The sequence below is a fragment of the Eriocheir sinensis genome, chromosome 34 (assembly GCF_024679095.1).
Source record: "Eriocheir sinensis breed Jianghai 21 chromosome 34, ASM2467909v1, whole genome shotgun sequence".
In the NCBI taxonomy this organism is placed as follows: domain Eukaryota; kingdom Metazoa; phylum Arthropoda; class Malacostraca; order Decapoda; family Varunidae; genus Eriocheir; species Eriocheir sinensis.
This window is the reverse complement of record NC_066542.1, coordinates 18043686-18062488: the sequence shown is the minus strand read 5'-3', so window position 1 is coordinate 18062488 and position 18803 is coordinate 18043686. Positions and strand designations below refer to the sequence as shown.

Sequence of the window (18803 nt, the reverse complement as noted above, 5' to 3'; positions counted from 1 at the left end):
AACATGAAGAAACACAGGTATCTAGATGGACAAACGATGGATAGATAGGTAGATAAGTAGATGGATTGATAGGTAGATAGGTTGATAGATAGCTAAATGTAAGGAAAACAAAGATAGACAGGTAGACTGCAGGTGGTGGTATCTCTTGCACTTAAGAAGCGAGTCGCGTGTCATAATCGTGTTTTGGGAGTCTGTGGAAAATTTGCTCAAGTATTTGCGTGTCTAGAAGGGTACGGCAGGGGCAGGGGGAGGTAGGGGCTGATGGGGGGGGGACAGATAGGAGGTGCAGGGTAAGTCTTTGTCATCCAAGCAAAGGGGGTGGTCATTTGAAGGGGGACCGGTCGTGGTGGTAGTGGTGGTGGTGGTGGTATGTGTGTGTGTGTGTGTGTGTGTGTGTGTGTGTTTATACCCTTTATCTATTGGAACTCTCTTTAGCCTTTTGCAGACATATCTCATATTCTTGTTAAATAACTTCAGGATGCCTCCAAAATATTTTCTATAGAGCGACGATGCCGTTTAGTAAAAAGATAAAAAAAAAAGCCGTTAACGTTGTAGAGATTGACCGACTGAAGAATAGGGCCGACTGAGTCATGCACATACACGGCTGTCATAACCACACGAACAGTCCTCACCGTCACTTTCTGTCTGTCTGGGCGAACTAGTGCAAGGTAAACACAGGTAGTCAGTCTATCGTCAGTCACGGCGGCACCAACAAGCGACATCTTTCATGCTGTCTTGCCTCGCTGCGCCATAACTCTGCTCGCTCTGACGGTTCTTGCGACATAGCTTGACTCACTCATGTATGCATGGGAGAATATAAAGAATATCTGCAAAAAACAAAGCGTTATAAAAAGAGAAAGAGACAAATTGAAACATACCAGAAACGGAGAAGGGGAGGAGGATCTTAAAGGTGGAGGAATGATTCACTTTATAACGTTGAAGTCAAGTTCCAGTTTGATTCAAAAGGCTACGAACATTAATTTTCTTGCCTAAGGTTAGTCGTTCATAGAGAAACGAACAAATATAAGGAAACTGCATCGGGAATTAATGTTTTTAGCTTCGGATGCCGAGGAGATGGTACGGAATTATTGACTTTCGTTTGGGTGCTTACTATTATAGGGAGTTGAACTATGGAAGTGACTCGTACAGGGAGACGAGATGCTAAGGGGACGGCGGGGACAACCTAACCTAACGGGGACGCGGTGGTGTGGTGTGGTTACGAGGCTGGGATGGGCGTGGCGCGCTTGAGAGTTACATAGCGAAACGTTACGACAGAGGTGTGACTAAGAAGTGGGTGGGGCGGGAGGAATGGTTATATTGGGAGGTACAAAAGGGTGAAAGAAGTGTATGATAGAGGAAAAAGGAAGAGGAGTGAAGGGGAAAGGGAGGGATGTGAAGTGTTTGCTAAAAGGGTTTATTAAGGGTTAGGGTATGGGTTGTTAGGAAAGGAAGTGCAGGGAAGGAAGGAAGGGAAAGGACGAGGTATGCTAAAAGCTGTCACGAAGGGAAGGAAAGGGGAGGAAGAGAAGCGGATAACCAGCAAAAATGACAAAAAAAGAAGCGATGGGAAGCAAGGGCGAGAAAGGACAAAATATGTTGACTGTCATGAAAGGAAGTAAAATGAAGGAAGAGAAATAAAAAAAAAGACAGAAAGACGAAGAAATTAACGATGACGAATAAAACAGAGCGAATATATGAGAAAAACGGAATAAATAAATAAACATACCACCAGACAAGCCTATCAATATAACACACTTCATAGATCACATACACATCTTTATTAATCCAGAACTACAACAATTAAGTCTTCAAATACAGCAACACTCTAAGGTAGTTCACTCAGCCTCAATACATCCTACCTACCCAATACAATCTCACCCGCACGCTCTTCGTTAACCCACAAGACAGACGCCGAGACACAAGCCGTCACCCAGTCGCTCGCGGGTGTCGTACTAACTTACCTACCCCTTGGTAAGCAGGACAGGTGACATCGTAATCGCCTTCCCCAATCACAGGATGCAATGCGATTAGATGTGGAGGCTGAGTGTATGTGGGACAGGAGAAGGGAAGGAAAGGGAAGGAAGGAAGAGGATGAGTGTGTAAGGTAGGGTCAGTGGATGGAAGGGGAGGGAAGGGAGAGAAAGGAGGAGGGTATAAGGTTGGGTCAGTGAGGGTAAGGGACGGGAAAGGAAGGGAAAGCGTAAGGCAAGGGCAGTGGATAAAAGGGAAGGAGGGAAGGGAGAGGAAGGCAGAGGGTGTAAGGTTGAGTCGGTAGATGAAAGGAAAGGAGGGAGGGAGAGCATAGGAAATTGGAAGAGGGTGTAAGGTAGGGTCAGTGGAGGAAAGGAAGGTAGGAGAGGTTGGTAGGAAGGGTAAACGAAGGGAAAAACCGAGGGGAAAGGGGAAGGGGGAAAATTTATTAAACTCTTAGGTGACAACACTGCTCATTTTGTTGAGCTACACACACACACACACACACACACACACACACACACACACACATACACACATGCACGGGCAGCCTCCCTCCACATGTAATCACAGATGTAGGGAAGTGGTTGGAGAGAGAGAGAGAGAGAGAGAGAGAGAGAGAGAGAGAGAGAGAGAGAGAGAGAGAGAGAGAGAGAGAGAGAGAGAGAGAGAGATACGCCACAGTTTCTTTGCAACCAACTGTCGTTACTCTGTCATACGTTTTTCCCATGGCCATGAAAACGTTTTCTATCCTCTCTTCTCCTTATATACTTTCCTGTTATCATTTCGTTCCGCAACTCCTTCCTTCGTTCTTGATTCTCGTCCTGTATTAGTTCCCTCCTGACCCCTCCTACCAGCCATCCATTTCACCCCCTCTTCCCCCTTTCCTCCTCCCGCCCTCTTCCCCACTAAAGGTTATCTTGGAACCGGAAAACTTGCAATAAATAAGAAGTTATGTCCCCTCCCTGTCGCGCGGCCCAGGCAACCCGGGTAGGAAAAGGAAGGTGGCCACACGTAAGGGTACACGGGGACACAGCTATAAGGACGCTACAGGAGGACAGCCAGCCGTTCAGTGTTCACATAATAGCTCCTGAGATTTAGTTATTCACTCTCTATCGTCTTCAGCCATAAATTCATCTAACCCTCATAAAAAAAACTTTAGTCCTGTTGGCTATAACTACATGTCTGTTCGAATGGTTCTACTTATCCTGTTGATAAGCCAGCTCTTGTATATCTTCTTCCTTATCATTTATTTATTTATTTATTTATTATTCACACTGTACTCATTACTGCTGCTCTTAATATCAGTATTAGTATTTCATCAACACCAATTTTCTTAGTCCCAGTAACCGATTTAAATACTTTTATTACATCAAGCAGTTAAGCCTCTCTGAGAGAGAGAGAGAGAGAGAGAGAGAGAGAGAGAGAGAGAGAGAGAGAGAGAGAGAGAGAGAGAGAGAGAGAGAGAGAGAGAGAGAGAGAGAGAGAGAGAGAGAGAGAGAGAGAGAGAGAGAGAGGGGGGGAGGGAGGGGGGTGGGGGTGGGGAGGCTGCAGGTGCTGATGTCTTGTGGCCACGACAGCTGCCACCGCTAGTGGTCACATATGCCTCGCTGCAAGTTATGTCTCCGCCGTGCAAGAGGCTCACTGCTAAACTGCCTCAAGTAATAACAAACTCGAGCACGCGATACTGGCCTGTGTGTGCCTTGCGGCAGCTCCCAAGGCCGCTCCTCCCATACATTCACCACAGTTCACTACACCCCTTGCGAAGGCCTCCAATCGCTGGGGGATTTCAAAATGTTTATAGAGTACATAAAAAAAAAAATAGTCCATGTACAGATGGTTCTTATAGTTATTCCCGTGTGCTAGTAATTTCCTACACTTTTTCATGGCTGGGTGTTACTTGTGTGGTAAGCCGACAGGGAAGGAAAGGTGAAGAAAAAGGGGGCGTCTCTTAGAGGTCAGCTTAATTAAGGTCTCAGAAAAGCCATCGTCAGCACCGTCAGCGCTGGCATCCACTCGAAGAAGGTTCGTTGCTGTTGGCGGCGTAGGCGGCGGTGATGATAGCAGTGGCAGCCTAGGTGGAGTGGCACCGGCGCTGCCAGCACAGCAGCAGCCCCAGGCGTGACTCAGCAGCGGCTTACGAAGCAGCTGCAGGGTTAGAACTATTTACGTGCTGCGGTGCCTGGCCCCTAGAAGTACGCGAGGCAGCACAATGGGCTCTTAACATACATCATCCACGCCGTGAGGCGCCCCGAGACTTTTCCCCAAGCGTAAAGGTGCAACTATACCTAAATAAGCCTACTACTGCTATGTATTGGCGGCGCAGCTTGGGCAGCCAAATAGTACCGGGGAGGCTGTGCTGCTGCCGGGGCCTTGCGGACGAACATGCCTGCCTGTAAGTGTTCAGTGAGCGAGGGCGTCGTGTGACCCCTGCCCCACGCCCGGCCTGCAGCAGAGTGGTGTGCTTAGACTATCGGGACACTTGTTTAATCTTCATGCAATTGAAATAATCCACATGTGCTTAATTTTCGCTTATTTAAAATAATAACCTTTTCTGAGTATGAATTTCTGAGTTGCAGTTTCGTCTCCCCCTCCCCGTGTGTGTGTGTGTGTGTGTGACTATAAACCAATCCACGTGACGAGACAACAATAACAACAACAACAACGTGACATAGCCTAGCAACCAAGGACACAATATAGTCCCCTTGCAGGCAACAGCCCAGAGAGAGAGGGAGAGAGAGAGAGAGAGAGAGAGAGAGCACCACCACAAGCATGAGAGTATCACGCTTATTCATCAGTGGTCAGTTGCCCTACAAACTATTGATAAGTTGCACACTATTACCGCCAGGGTCGTGAGAGTTAGCGGCGACCGTGTTCTTGCCACTGTCTTTTCACGAGTCCTGAAGTTTCATCGGGGTGTGGACTTTTTCCTGTCATTATAGGAACATTAATAATCTTTCAAGTGATGGACATCAATTTTTCATCCCAGTAGTTAAGATTAGCTAAGATGTATTACTCTTTCATATTGAGTCAATGTTTTTATTTTCCGTGGCTGTGATGCCTTCTGAAGTTTTTTCATTACAGAAACATTATTTTCCTTCCGAGTGGTGGAGACAATTTTTCATCCTTATGGTCAATGTTAAAAGTAAAATCAATAAGGTGTGTTGCTTTTCCTTGTCGAGTCAACTTTAACTTCTCGATCCTTGCAAGTGTTGGCGGAGACAATTATTTTTCATCCCTGCAGTCAAGGTTAAAATAATAAGGTAATCATGTTATTTCTTTTATAACGAGTCAGTGATTTCACCGCGACTGTGATTACGTCTGAAATTTTGTCATTATAGAAACATTACCTCTTATTCTCCTACCAAGTAGTGGAGACAAATTTTTCATCCCTCTCTTCAAGGTTAAATGTGTTACGTTGCTCTCGGATATCGAGTCAGTGGTTTATTTGCAACTATGATTATGTCTGAAATTTTGTCATTATAGAAACATTTATATATCCCTCCAAGTTGTGGTGGAGAGATTTTATTTATCCCTGTAGTCAAGATAAAATAGAGTGCGTTACTGTTTCATTCTGAGTTTATGATTTCGAGTAAGTAATGTAAATGCAATTGCCTGGGTCAGAAAGTGAGGTTCCTATTACTAATCTTGGACATATATTACCTACATATATATCGGCGATGTTCAATTTTCCTTTCGTGTAGTAAAGAGTAAAGATAAAATATAACGTGTTACCCCTTCAAATCGAGGCCAGAATGTAAATGCGACTGTCTGTTTGCGGATGTTTTTTTTCTTCTTAGATAAGCACCGAGGCCACGCGCAGCTTTAGTATATGCCCGATCTTTATACCTTTTACCACGCATGTATAATCCTTCCAATCGGGGGTGGTCACAGTTTCCCTTACCCGTACTGAAGCTGAAATAAGACACGTTTCTACTACTTCATTAAACCTCTTCTGTCCTTTGTGTGGCAGCAGTGATTAGAGCTTTTATTTCCCTGTTATTTTTTGCCCCAGAACTGTCTCTTTCGGTATGAAACCAAAAATCTTATTACCAAAAGTCTTTCAAAGGGGAGGAATATAAATTAAAGCTCTTCAAGGTAAAATTAATTCGTTTTTCTATGTAATTATGTTATCTATAGCCTACATTTTATTAGGCAGTTTTACCTTACTGTCATATTTATATTCACAAAATTTTCCCATGACCTTGACCGTAAATATTAATAAATATGAATAGATAAACCGCTTCCCATTAACATCCGACCACACTAATAATTTTTCCATGGCATGCAAGAACCAATCGATCGCATGACCTTAGCCGGGCAGGCATGACCTCGCAGGGCCCGAAGCCATGACCCTCAGGGGGGAGGAAGGGAGGAGGGAGGAAGGAGTGCCGAGGAAAAACCGTCAAATGTTATGTAAGGCGAGTTAAAAATGTCAAAATGTAATGAAAAACATCGCTGGGGACACTAACTCTCACGGGCCTGGGGCGGGCGGCGCATGGCAGCTGTGACGCGAGAGAGAGATGGAGAGCACGAGGCGATGTCCAATGCGCATGTCTTTCCCGTGTTTCCCGCGCTGCATTCCCTTCCTCCTCCACACCTGGGGCGGCCGAGTGACCCTCTTCCGTGACCCCAGCGTGTGACCCGTGGCATTGGGAGGTGTAGGAACTCTAACAGGGAGAGAGATAAAGAGGGTTGATTCAGTTCCTTGAGTGAGCCTGTCCCACCAGCTCGATCCTCAACCCTCCGCCTCTCTCCGACTGAACTTTATTGATCTTTAACCTGATTCCGCCGATTCCCTCCACCCCTCCTCCTCCCCGTATACTCCCTGCGACGCCGCTCAAGGTAGGTGCAAAGGTGTACACACTACGCTAGCCGGCTTATTAAAATTGCATAGCTTCCTTGCGTATGAGAGGTCTGCCTCCCCTGTCATCTCTACTTGTGTGACAGGCTTTGACGTATTGCTAGGCCTGTAGGGGCTGTGTGAGGGGCTGTGTTAGTGTGGGCGCTACCATAATAAAGGTATCAATGCTGTGTTAAGTAGTATAGGGAGGTGATGGTGGATAAAGTGATAGTAGAGAAGGGCTGAGTAGCCTATATATCGTATTGGGGCTTGTATGAGAGGTTGTGACGTATACTGCTAGGCCTGTAAGGGCTGTGGATGTGTCTGTGTAGGTGCAGACGCTATCATAATAAAGGTACAGGGCTGTGTTAACTAGTACGGGGTGATGGCGGTGGTAGATAAGAGTGCTTTCAGTAGAGGGTCAGGTATTGTATGGAGCTTGTGTGAGGGGGTGGGGTGCTTTGATAAGCTTGTAGGGGCTGTGTGAAGGTCTGTGTAGGTGCAGGCTCTTTCATAATAAAGATACATGACTGAATTAACTAGTATGGAGTGATGGTGGGGAAGAGACTGCTTGCAGAGAAGGGCAGAGTGATTGTCTATTGTATGGGGCTTGTGTGAATGGCTGGGTCGCGTAAGTGAGCACTATGTAAGGGTCTGTTCGTGTAGGTGAACGGTGTCACACTGGTAGGGAGCTGTGTAGTTAGGTAATACATATGATAATGGTGGGTTAGGTGTTTGCAGTAAAGGGGAGAGACTGCCTATATCTATCCATCTATCTGTTTGGCAACGTAGCTATGGGCGAAACCCGCTGCGTTATGTTTGAGTGACGATATGAATGTGCAGGGAGGCTAGTGTAATGGAAAGGAAGTAATAGTAATTATCGGATATACGTATTGAACTACACGAAGGCTTGAAACTTGTAATGGGAAATGAAGTAATAATAGATTAATATAAATGGTGGAGGGTATGGATCAGTAATGATTGTGAAAGACTATAACTGAAATGAGAAAATAAGTAATGATGATAAAGGATACAGTGGCGCTAACGAGTGCTTGAAACCTGAAATGGGAAAGGAAAAGAAATAATAAATGGATGTAAAGATCAGGGGTGGAGGGTACGGATCAGTAATGGTTATGAAAGACGAAAATTGAAATGAGAAAAGAAGTAATGACGATAAATGGATATAGTGGCGCTAACGAGTGCTTGAAACTTGTAATAGGAAAGGAAAAGTATTAGTAAAGGGCTGTCAAGGTTAAGGGGGCAGGGTATATGCACTAGTAATGGTCACGAAAGACTAAAACTGAAATGAGAAAAAGAAGTAATGGCGATAAATGGATGTAGTGGAGCTGACTAATGCTTGAAAACTTGTAATGGGAAAGGCAGTTAACAGTAAATGGGTGTGAAGGTTATGGGAACGGATATAATTGTCATCAGTGGATAGTGGAGTAGGAAATAGTGCTTAGAAACTGCAAGGAGGAAGGAAATAAGGACAATAGAGTGGTATGTTTCATCAAACGAGAACACAGAAATACACTGAAGATAAAAATCGAGATAACACAGGGAATAGCAAGCTTACGTGGAGATTAAGAGAGGAAATAACGGTAGTAAATGTGTATTGTTTATCAGAACTCAGAAAGATACTAAGATAAGAGGGAAGAAACACGTGGAATACTAACTAAGGCAGAGATTAACGTTGAAGCGAATGACCAGTGTGTGTGGTGACATTTTGATACCCCAAAACTTGAGGTCTTTAGAGTATGAATCACATGGATCACTAAAACGATAGAGAAAAAAGGCATTACAGGAAACATGTGTGAAATAATGATGATTGAGATGAACTAAATTATGGACTTATTAGCTTTTCATTTTTTTTCCCTTTTACTTAATTTCTTTTCTGAAATGAGTATGGAGTTGGGTTAGGTTAGGTCAGGGTGAGGTTAAGGCTGTTTGAGTGTGTGTTTTGGGGTTGTTAGGTTAGGTTCTTATTATTTTTTTCATTCCATCCTTTATTCCTATTTCTGTCTTATTTTTTCCTACTTCATAAATGTGATAATTATGGTAATAGAAGTCACTGCATTTTATATATATTCTGTCTTTCTGTCTTCGTTTTTCTCATCATTTTTACATCCTTTGCTCCTTCTTATCTTCATTCACTTCCTTTCTTATTTTCAACACAGTCCTTCTCTTCTTGCCGTCTTCCTGTCTTCTCTGTTCCCATAACCTAATCAGTCCGCTTTCCTGTTTATTTTCCTTTTCTTTCCCTTCTTTATCCATATCGTGTAATATAGTAATCTCTCAACACCAAGTTTGAGAAAACAACAACAACAACAATAATGCTCTGAATGTGACACCATGCATCTCTCTCTCTCTCTCTCTCTCTCTCTCTCTCTCTCTCTCTCTTGATGTGGTATCGCTTATAATTTGATAAAGAACGCCTTGTTTTTCACACCAACACGTAACAAGCGACGGGTGAAGTGCGTAAGAATGAGTGTATGCTGCAGCCGTCTCTCGTATTCATGCTGTCACAATAGGCTGGGCAGGTTATATAGGCTAATGTAGGGGGTAAAGCGGTGAGGGGTCTGTTGCGTTATGGTTAGTTTTTGGTTACTTTTTCTTTTCCTTGTTTTGTTGTTGTTATGGTCGTGGTTCTTTGTCTTCCTGTTCTTCTTCTTCTTCTTCTTCTTCTTCTTCTTCTTCTTCTTCTTCTTCGTTTTCGTCGACGTCGTCGTCGTCTTTTTCCTGTTCTTTCTCTTTCTTCTTATTCGTATTCTTATCCTCATTATTTTGAAAGAAACATGCATGGTAGCTAGGACACACACACACACACACACACACACACAGTCCCTCCTCCACAACCCCCGTCATAGAGATCTACTTCCACCCTCCCTCCCTACCCCATTAGACCCACAAGACACCACAATATTCTCGTCCCGGTCAAAACTCGCACGGACAGATATCGGCTTAGTGCGATACCGACGCTTGTGAGGGTCATTAACACCTCCATGATCACATGACCCCTCCACCCCAACACACACACACACACACACACACACACATCACCCTTCCCCACTTCCCCCATTACTCACCACATGAAACTCATTGTATGGTATTTTGTGTATTTTCAGCCTTATGGCTGCCTACAAATGAATAAACCATTTATTATTATTATTATTATTATTACACACACACACACACACACACACACACACACACACACACAGACGCACACACGCACTCACACACAAAAGCACAACCCGCTCACCACACACACAAGCACGAATCACACACACACACACACACACACACACACACACACACACAAACACAGCAGAAAAATTCAATCCATACAATTAATTAATTTGGCGTGATTGCCATGCGTTGGGTATGAACCTGACGAAATTAGAAGAAATTAAACCTTACATCGTTTAGCAATTCAATTAAGCTTAGTGAGGAGTGAGGACGTGAAGCCGAACATTTGTAGAATTCATTCCACGGAATTGACCATCGCGCTAAGTGTGGCAGGAGGCGGCAGAAAAATGTCGCACACACACACACACACACACACACACACACACACACACATTGGCACATGAGGGAACACTGTATAGATAGTGCTCATGGTTCTCAGAGGATGGATTAAGGAGAAGAATATCATCAAGTAAATTGGATCAAATGGCGCTCTTCTGACTTTGCTTTTTTGGGGTGGTTCAAGGCTCTATGTTCTCTCTCGTTCATATGTAGTGGAGGTTTCCCATGTTAAAGAAATAATGGCTACTTTGTAATTAGGATGAAGGAGGAGTAATGGCGTGAGTGGTGGTGACGGCGAGCGTTATCTCTGTCTTGTGGTGTGTCTCGCTTTCTCACCTCAATCCATCACCCAAAGACTTACGCCAGCGTTTGTTAGCCATTCACAACTCAGCATCCGCCAGTCATCAGATAAGGAGAAAATGCTTTGCCGCTCTCGCTCGTAAGAAGAATACATCGGCAGTTAGTCAGAGCGTTGTGAGAGTTAAAAGTATAGTCCAAGCTTACCTAGCTTCTGTATGAGGTAAGAAAAGGTTAAGGCCTATGTTTTCAAGCTTTTTATGGCCTACACACCCACATTTGATAAGGCTATCGTAGTGGCTGTGTTAGTAATTCCATTGGTTGCTTTATGAACCTAGGTGTAGGTTGACAAGGGTTCAACAGGACGGATATGAAGAAAACTCATGAGAACCCAATTAATCTCCTTTGTGGCCTTTTTAAATACTTGTGAGAGCCCAACGTGTCTGTATGGGCCCAAGAAAGGCTGGCGTAGACTGGTATCTCAGAGGCATGTCAACAGCCTTTGATCTTGACTGATTATCCTCATTTTCCTTTTTTAGGCTAGACTTGTCCTCTCACTAACGACATGGACGGTGGCATGACCTCGAGAGAGTCTTGTTTTTCTCCACTTTTCCTTCCGCTCGTTATTTATTGACAGGGAGGTGAAGGAGGGACGAGAGGGAGGGAGGGAGTCAGAAAGATGATGGATTCCACTTCAACATGACACACTGACGTCATGGGGGTCTGCCAAGCAAGGGTTCTCAGAGAGTCAACCACTTGCAAAAGCTGGGATTTCTTTTTTTGTCGCACCAGACAGACAAAACAAAATAATAGAAGAAAAAAAACATTCCTACAACACGCTACCTCATATCTAAAAAGTCACAGGAAAAAGCCGCAAGACCCGTATCTTATTTAGTTTCAATAATGATTCCATTCTCCCCTCTTGCAAGCGTTTAAGTCGCAGGGAGGAGTGAGTACAGTAGAAGAAAGGCTGCTCTAGAGATTACCATTAAAAGGTAATTCCATACTCCCCTCTTGAAAGCGTATAAAGTCGTAGGAAGTAGGAAATACAGTATACAGATGAAGGCAGTGCTAGAGATTATCACTGAAAGGGATGAAAGAATGAAAACACTAGTCCACTCTTGCATTATGGAATTGGACAGCACATGGTTGGGCTTTAGTCGGAAAGTCTTGTACACAGAAGCCGCATGAAGGGTTGCAGGACGGAGGAGGGTTGCAATTAGAACACATTCAGAAGAACAATTAAAATTAAAACAGCGTAGAGGGTAGCAAGGGAAGGAATATTGCTGCGGACTTCAACAGGAGGAATTAAGAGAACAAATTATGAAACACGCGTCAGAGTCAACACCGTTACTGGAGGTTATGCAATACTTCTCGTTGCACCCGCCGCTGGGTAACAGAACTTCGTGCAGTGTTGATTTAGGGCTTATCGGAGGACATTAGAGTGCTGGCAGGCGCGTGGTGGCAAACAGGTCACGACACGATAATCATTCCCTCGATAGCTGGACCCAAAACACTCGCTCGCCGCCAAAACTAAAGACCAAGAGCTACATGTATTGACAAGGAGGTTAAAAGAGGGTATGGGGGTATGGGTATGGGAGAAGGGGATATTCATTACGTGTTTGTGGCTTTACTCACACTAGCGGGTCAAAAACCATTCGCCTCATTGCCTCCTGAGCGTACTGATTGCTTTTATCCTCTTTAAAATCCGTCGCAGTGGTGTTAACTTCCTATCATTTATCACTGTTTTCATGTTCCTGGTCTTCCAAACTTGATACAAAACTACATGTCCATCCCTTCTCCCGCTACCTCGCATCATAGAACTCTCTACTTAGCTCATCCGTTTAGTGCATAACTTCCAAATGCAAGACTTAGCGAGCATCTTCCTTCTCATATCCCGTTCACTAGTAAACTCTTACTGTGTTTCTGGTTCCTGTAACTTAAACTCATTCAAGATGGGAACACTGTATAAGGAGAGTTGTACAGGATGCCAGAATGTGAAGGAAGAAAGAAAACAATGGCAAGACAATACAAATAAAAGAAAATGAACAACTGGAAAAAGGAACAAAGTGGACGAGTCGATAGCTAGTCCCTTGAGATCAGGTCCAACTCTATCAGTCAGCCGGACGCCGTTCCCTACGAGTTTCTATGAATAACTTTTGCGGGTCAATGGCTACATCCAGCATATAAATTCAGTGTTAGTAATGGAATGGCGCAAGACTGCCAAGAAATATGATGTAATTGGAATTGAAGTGAAGTATGTGGAATTCAGCGAAAGCGGAAAATTGTTTAGAAGCTGCCGTTGGTTTTTGCGTTGGTAATAACAGACAGTTCTCGGTAATGGAGAGCCGGGATAAATACGAGCGCCGGTGAAGTATGTTATGAAATTCAGAGAAGACGAAAACAGTTTAGAAGCTGCCGTTAGTTGCCGAGTTGGTAATACCTGACTTTTTTTGTTTTGTTGTAGGTGTTGCCTGTGCCTCCGGTAGGCTTTCTTGAGGCGTCTTTCGACAACCCCAACCCGTTAGTGGCAAAGGCGAATTTTATTGAGAGTGGCTGCCGTGATGTAAGACTTGGCCCATTTAGTGAAAGAGAGCTTGGAATAGAAAGAAAAGTGACATTTATAAAAAACAACCAATGTACTACTATTTATTTTCGGTTTAGTTTTAGCAAGATGTAATCAAAACCTTTTCCGGAGCAGGATGGAGTACATCCGTTGGGAAAGGCCTTTGTCGTTCACACTAACTTTGGATAGAGAATTGCAAGCGCGGGGAAAGGTCTTTATCGTACACACTAACACCGGATAGAGAAGTGCAAACGTTGGGAATGGCCTTGTCGTGCAGTGAACTAATAATGCCTATTGACACTGATGATGATGATGATTGAATGAGTTTAGGACCTCCTGGGGCTGGCTGACATAGATGAGAGAGAGAGAGAGAGAGAGAGAGAGAGAGAGAGAGAGAGAGAGAGAGAGAGATGTCGACTGGATAAGAAAACCACATTATTGGATATTATTCGTGTTCCATAATATTTACGTTTTTTTTTTCATGTGTTATCCCTGTGCGTGTATCTAACCACGTGAAAATCAATCAATCAATCAATTTATCACCACCACCACTAACAACAACAACTCTAACAGCAGCAACAACAACAACAACAACACTTACCTAGTCGATACACAGTCATGGATCGCTTCCCTCCCTTCCTTATACCTTCTCCCTTTCCCCTCCCTATCCCCTTCCCTTCCCTTCCCCTCCTTTCCCTTCCTCTCCCTCCCTCTTCCCTCCCCTCCCTCCCTCCCTCTTCCCTCCCCTCCTCCCCTTCGTCTCCTCCTTGCAAGACTATTAAAACTCCTCCCTTCCTTCCTCTCCCTCCCTTCGTTTTTTTTCCTTTAATCCCTCTCTCTCTCTCTCTCTCTCTCTCTCTCTCTCTCTCTCTCTCTCTCTCTCTCTCTCTCTCTCTCTCTCTGCTCTCTCTTCCTTCTTCCTCCCTCCTCTCCTCTCCTCCCTTCTTCTTTCCTCCCATCATAGAGTGACGCATATGTGTGTGTGTGTGTGTGTGTGTGTGTGTGTGTGTGTGTGTGTGTGTGTGTGTAACTCTTGACGTTGCGTGTGTACGGTATAGCAAGACCTCCTCCCCGTGTAGTCACGCACCACCACCATCACCACAACATCTATAACCACTACCATCACCACCACTACCACTATTAACACCACTACCACTACTGTCACCACCACCATCACCACTTCTTCTACCACCACCACCGAGACCTCCTCTACAAATTCCCTCACGTACCTGTAAAACACACACACACACACACACACACACACACACACACACACACACACACACACACACACACACACATAATTACATGCACGTTACATACATACTTAAAAACTATATACATACATAAAAACAAAAACACCCACGTACATACACACACATTAACAAAGTAATTCTTGGAAGCATACAATTGAAACTAGTTAAAATACATACAAACAGAGAGAGAGAGAGAGAGAGAGAGAGAGAGAGAGAGAGAGAGAGAGAGAGAGAGAGAGAGATTGGCACCTGGCACGTACCCTACCTGGCCTAACGCATCACCGCTGGAAATAGTGAACTTTTTTTCCTCACTGTTCACCGTTTGTCAACCACGAGGAGTGATGGAGGAGGAGGAGGAGGAGGAAGAGGAGGAGCTGGGGGAGGAGGAAGTGTAGTAAGGAAAGTGAAAAGAGGAGATGAGCAAGAGCAATGAAGTGGAGGAGGAGGAGGAGGAGGAGAATTAAGGAATGTGAAAAGAAGGAAGGAGTAAGAGGAATAAGGAGGAGGAGGAGGAGGAAGAAGAGCAAGGAGGTATAATTTTAGGCCATATCACGTACAAGAGTGGGAAGAGCGAAAGGGAAAGAGAGAGGAGAGGGAGGTAAGGAGGAGAACAAAAGGAGAGAGAGAGAGAGAGAGAGAGAGAGGTTGGGGGTATACCCTACCCTTATTTCCCTTCCCCTTTTTCTCGATCGACATCCTAGTGTATTGTTAAAAAGACCCCCCCCCCCCATACTCTCTCTCTCTCTCTCTTTCTGTGTGTGTGTGTGTGTGTGTGTGTGTGTGTGTTTCACCACGGCCTGATCACGAGTTGGACGACCAATCGCTAGCAAGCACCCTCCCTACAAGGGCAAGGCTCATTATAGTCGATCTCTGGGTACTGCCGAGACGTTCACACACCACACACCCCATCCCCCTTGCTCAAGGGGGACAGTAACCACTCCTTGTCAGCGGGAAAATCCCGGCCTGAGCGGGGCTCGAACCTCTGCCTGGCAGACCGAGAAGCCTGGCAGCGCAGAGTTTTTAACCACTGAGGTATGGAGCGGTGTGTGTGTGTGTGTGTGTGTGTGTGTAAGCAGGGAGAAGCAAGAAACAACAAATATAAGAATACATCATAATTATTACTTTTATTATTATTATTATTATTATTATTATTATTATTTTTTTTTTATAATTTTTATTATTATTATTACTATTATTATTATTATTATTATTATTATTATTATTATTATTATTATTATTATTATTGTCATAGAAAATAGAAGGCATAATAAAGGCAAATATAATTAGGAAATGGCACCTGCCTTGACTTCTATGTAGGACTTTGAGTTAATACAACTAGATGGGCAAAACGAGTGACGGACGAGTGGAAAACAGGTATGTCCTGTATGTCCTGCAGTGCTATTATATAGGAAACTGCTTCTGCTTTTGCTTCTGATGATGATGATGATGATGATGAACTGCACTGCAGGCGTATTGCACTTGAAGTGTTTTCTTTTTTTCATTCTTTTTATTTTTATTTTTTTTAGCAAGGACACTGCATCGTATTAACATTCCCTGAGACAGATTTGCTGCACTTCTAATGCTTCCTTCGCGTGTTTAGGGTACGTCGTTTTTTTTTTTTTGTGGTCCATTTTGATTCCAGTAAGCGTGACTTTTCACGAGTAAGGAAGGAGCTAGTGAAGGAGGAAAACGGGAGGAGAACAGCGGGGGGGGGGGGGTAGCAGGAGGAGGAGGAGGAGGAGAAGGAAGAACAGACACCAGAAGACCTGGCGGTCTATAGCGAGAGAGGAAACATGGAAACATGGAAATGCAGGCAACAGAAAGCCCATTGGTTCATTACGAGGTCGCCCGCTTGGGTGATTTAAGGCTCTTCGTCTCATCAGCTCTCCTCCTCTTACTGATAGTCTTCTACTTCTTAAATTCCACCGCCATGCTGCCTCTCTGTCTTCTATCGATATTTTCACGCTGACTGCTCTTCTGAACTTGCTAACTGCATGCCTCCCCCCCCTCCCGCGGGGTCGCCACACACGATTTTCTACTCAAGCTCATCCCTATACTGTCCAAACCCCTTTTGCAAGAGTTAACCAGCATCTTCACTCTTTCATCCCATACGCTGGTAAACTCTGGAACAATTTTCCTTCATCTGTATTTCCTCCTGCCTACGAATTGAACTCTTTAAAGAGGAGGGTATCAGGACACCTCTCTCACTGAAATTGACTTCTCTTTCGGCCACTCCTCTCTAATCTTTTTTAGGAGCAGTGAGTATCGTGCTTTTTTTTAAGCCCTTGAACTGTTTCTTTTGCTGTAAAAAAAAAAAATCGTCTCTACACCCTCTAAGTATCTGTTTCTATCTATGTCTTCTCACCGTTGCCATTTTTTTATATTTTAGTGTATAAATTATATAGTTTCTCTCTCTCTCTCTCTCTCTCTCTCTCTCTCTCTCTCTCTCACACACACACACACACACTCACACACACGTTCGTTACTGTCTTCATTACTTTCGTCTTTCATCTTTCGCTTTACTCTTTACGTTCATGCTCTTTGCTGTCACATCCTTGCCTCCTCCATCCCCTCTCCTCCTCCTCCTCCTCCTCCTCTTCCTTTTCCTCCTCCTCCTCTTCTCGTGCGTCGCCTGCCAAGACTCCTTTTTATGCACCTTTATTCGCAAACTCTTGATTCGTCTTGTTTAATATTTTCCCTCCCTGTCGTCCCGTGAGCCTCGCCTTCTTGAAATAGCTCGCGAGTTGCTCAGTGTCGCAAGGCGCCCGCCACTCGCTGCCTTCAAGACGTTCATTTGGCTCTGTCTGTCAGGGTCGAGGTTGTTTACGGGCTGGCGTATATATATGATTTTAACGTCACTCGCTACATCAAAGACTTGGCGGTTAATTACTGGCAGCGGGAAAGGTGGTGCGGTGGTGGAAGAAGTGGCGGTGGTGGTGGTGTTGTCCCCCCTTCTTGGCTCCCTCTTCGATTGATCTGGTGTCGATGACGTCAGATTTGTTTTGATCGAGCGAGTCGCGGATTGGGCGCGGCGAGGATGACATCATATTTGTTTTGATCGAGCGAGTCGGTGATTGGCCGCGCCGCGGATGACGTCATGGAAGGGTGGCCACCTCTCCTTTTACCTTCATGTTTACGGGTTATTTTTGAGGCTTTCCTCTTGTTTCCTGGAGTCAATAGACTTTTTGATGGCTGTTTTGATGCTTCTCAGGGACCGGATTCCTCGTACAGGTCAAAAGAAACATCGGAAAACAAGCTATTCCGCATTTCTTTTATTGAAACTTAACGAAAATTACACACTAGCCAATCTCTCCCGCTGCAACTCAAAAATATTAGGCGTGACAAGCTTCTTACGGTGATTTCCAACCTCTAATATTACTTCAGACGAGCTCCAAATACCCTAAACCTACATTGACCATCGTCATAATAAATACAATAACACCACGGGGGAGATAAGCCACGAAACCCAGCGTGTCTGTGTCTGGCCAGACCGCAAGAGCCCAAGACCCCGAGAGATGAGTTGCGAGATTTGGCTCAGTGCTACTCTGGCCATGGTGGTGTACGGGTGAGCTGCACTGCCCCGGAATACCAGTTTCTCGCCCCGCATCCCACCGCACAGGACGAGAGCGTGAGTGAAAATGTCCTTACATTTGTTATCCCGTATTAGTGTTAGGTCTCGAGTGGACTGGCGAGGGGAGACAGTGCTGGAGGAGGGTAGATCTTCCTTTACCAGCGCATCCTAGCGGCCTTAGGAGGTTGGTGGTAGGGAAGTGAAGGTTATCTCCATCAGCGGGAGGCTTTAGACGCTCTCGCTGCCTGCCTGCCCTCCTCCCTGTCTGAGAGAGAGAGAGAGAGAGAGAGAGAGAGAGAGAGCACTTAATTAGAAAACTACAACTTCATTGTAATGACTAAATAACTCGCTACTGTATACTATCATGACCACAACTACCATTACTGCTCTAACTTAACTAACTTTACTACCACCACTAACTACCACCCATACTGTAACAACCATCACCACCACCACCACCTCTCCACCAGTCCCTCCTCCTCTCCCTTGTCTCTCCATAACACCTTCACAAACATGCCACAATTACCTTACAATCGCTTAAGCTGCTCTATTATATCGGCAGTTGCCCTCACCTCCTCCTCCCTGCTCAATAAGAGAAAATTAATCGAGCTCTACACCCCCAACAAGAGCGATCGATGTCGAGGCGTGCTTCAGTCTATTCCCTGTTCCCTTGATCTAAAACTTTCCTCAGTGTAACCCAGACTTATATTTGCAGCCTCCGGACAGTGCTAAGAGCTGTGTGTCTCCTGTGTTTAGTATTCAATTATTCAT

The 18803-nt window shown here is 44.6% G+C and overlaps 1 protein-coding gene across 3 annotated transcripts in view; it reads left to right on the top strand.

Annotated features, from left to right (window-relative positions):
- Window positions 1-6517: 6517 nt before the first annotated feature.
- LOC127007167 (hexosaminidase D-like) overlaps window positions 6518-18803 on the top strand; it is a 58851-nt gene continuing 46565 nt past the window's right edge. For 2 of the 3 annotated variants that reach the window (XM_050877882.1, XM_050877879.1), the window contains exon 1: window positions 17923-18089. The gene's annotated coding sequence lies outside the window, so the exon portion shown is untranslated. Of the gene's footprint in view, window positions 6817-17922; window positions 18090-18803 lie in introns of those variants that run through there. The other variant, XM_050877880.1, reaches the window with a different exon arrangement.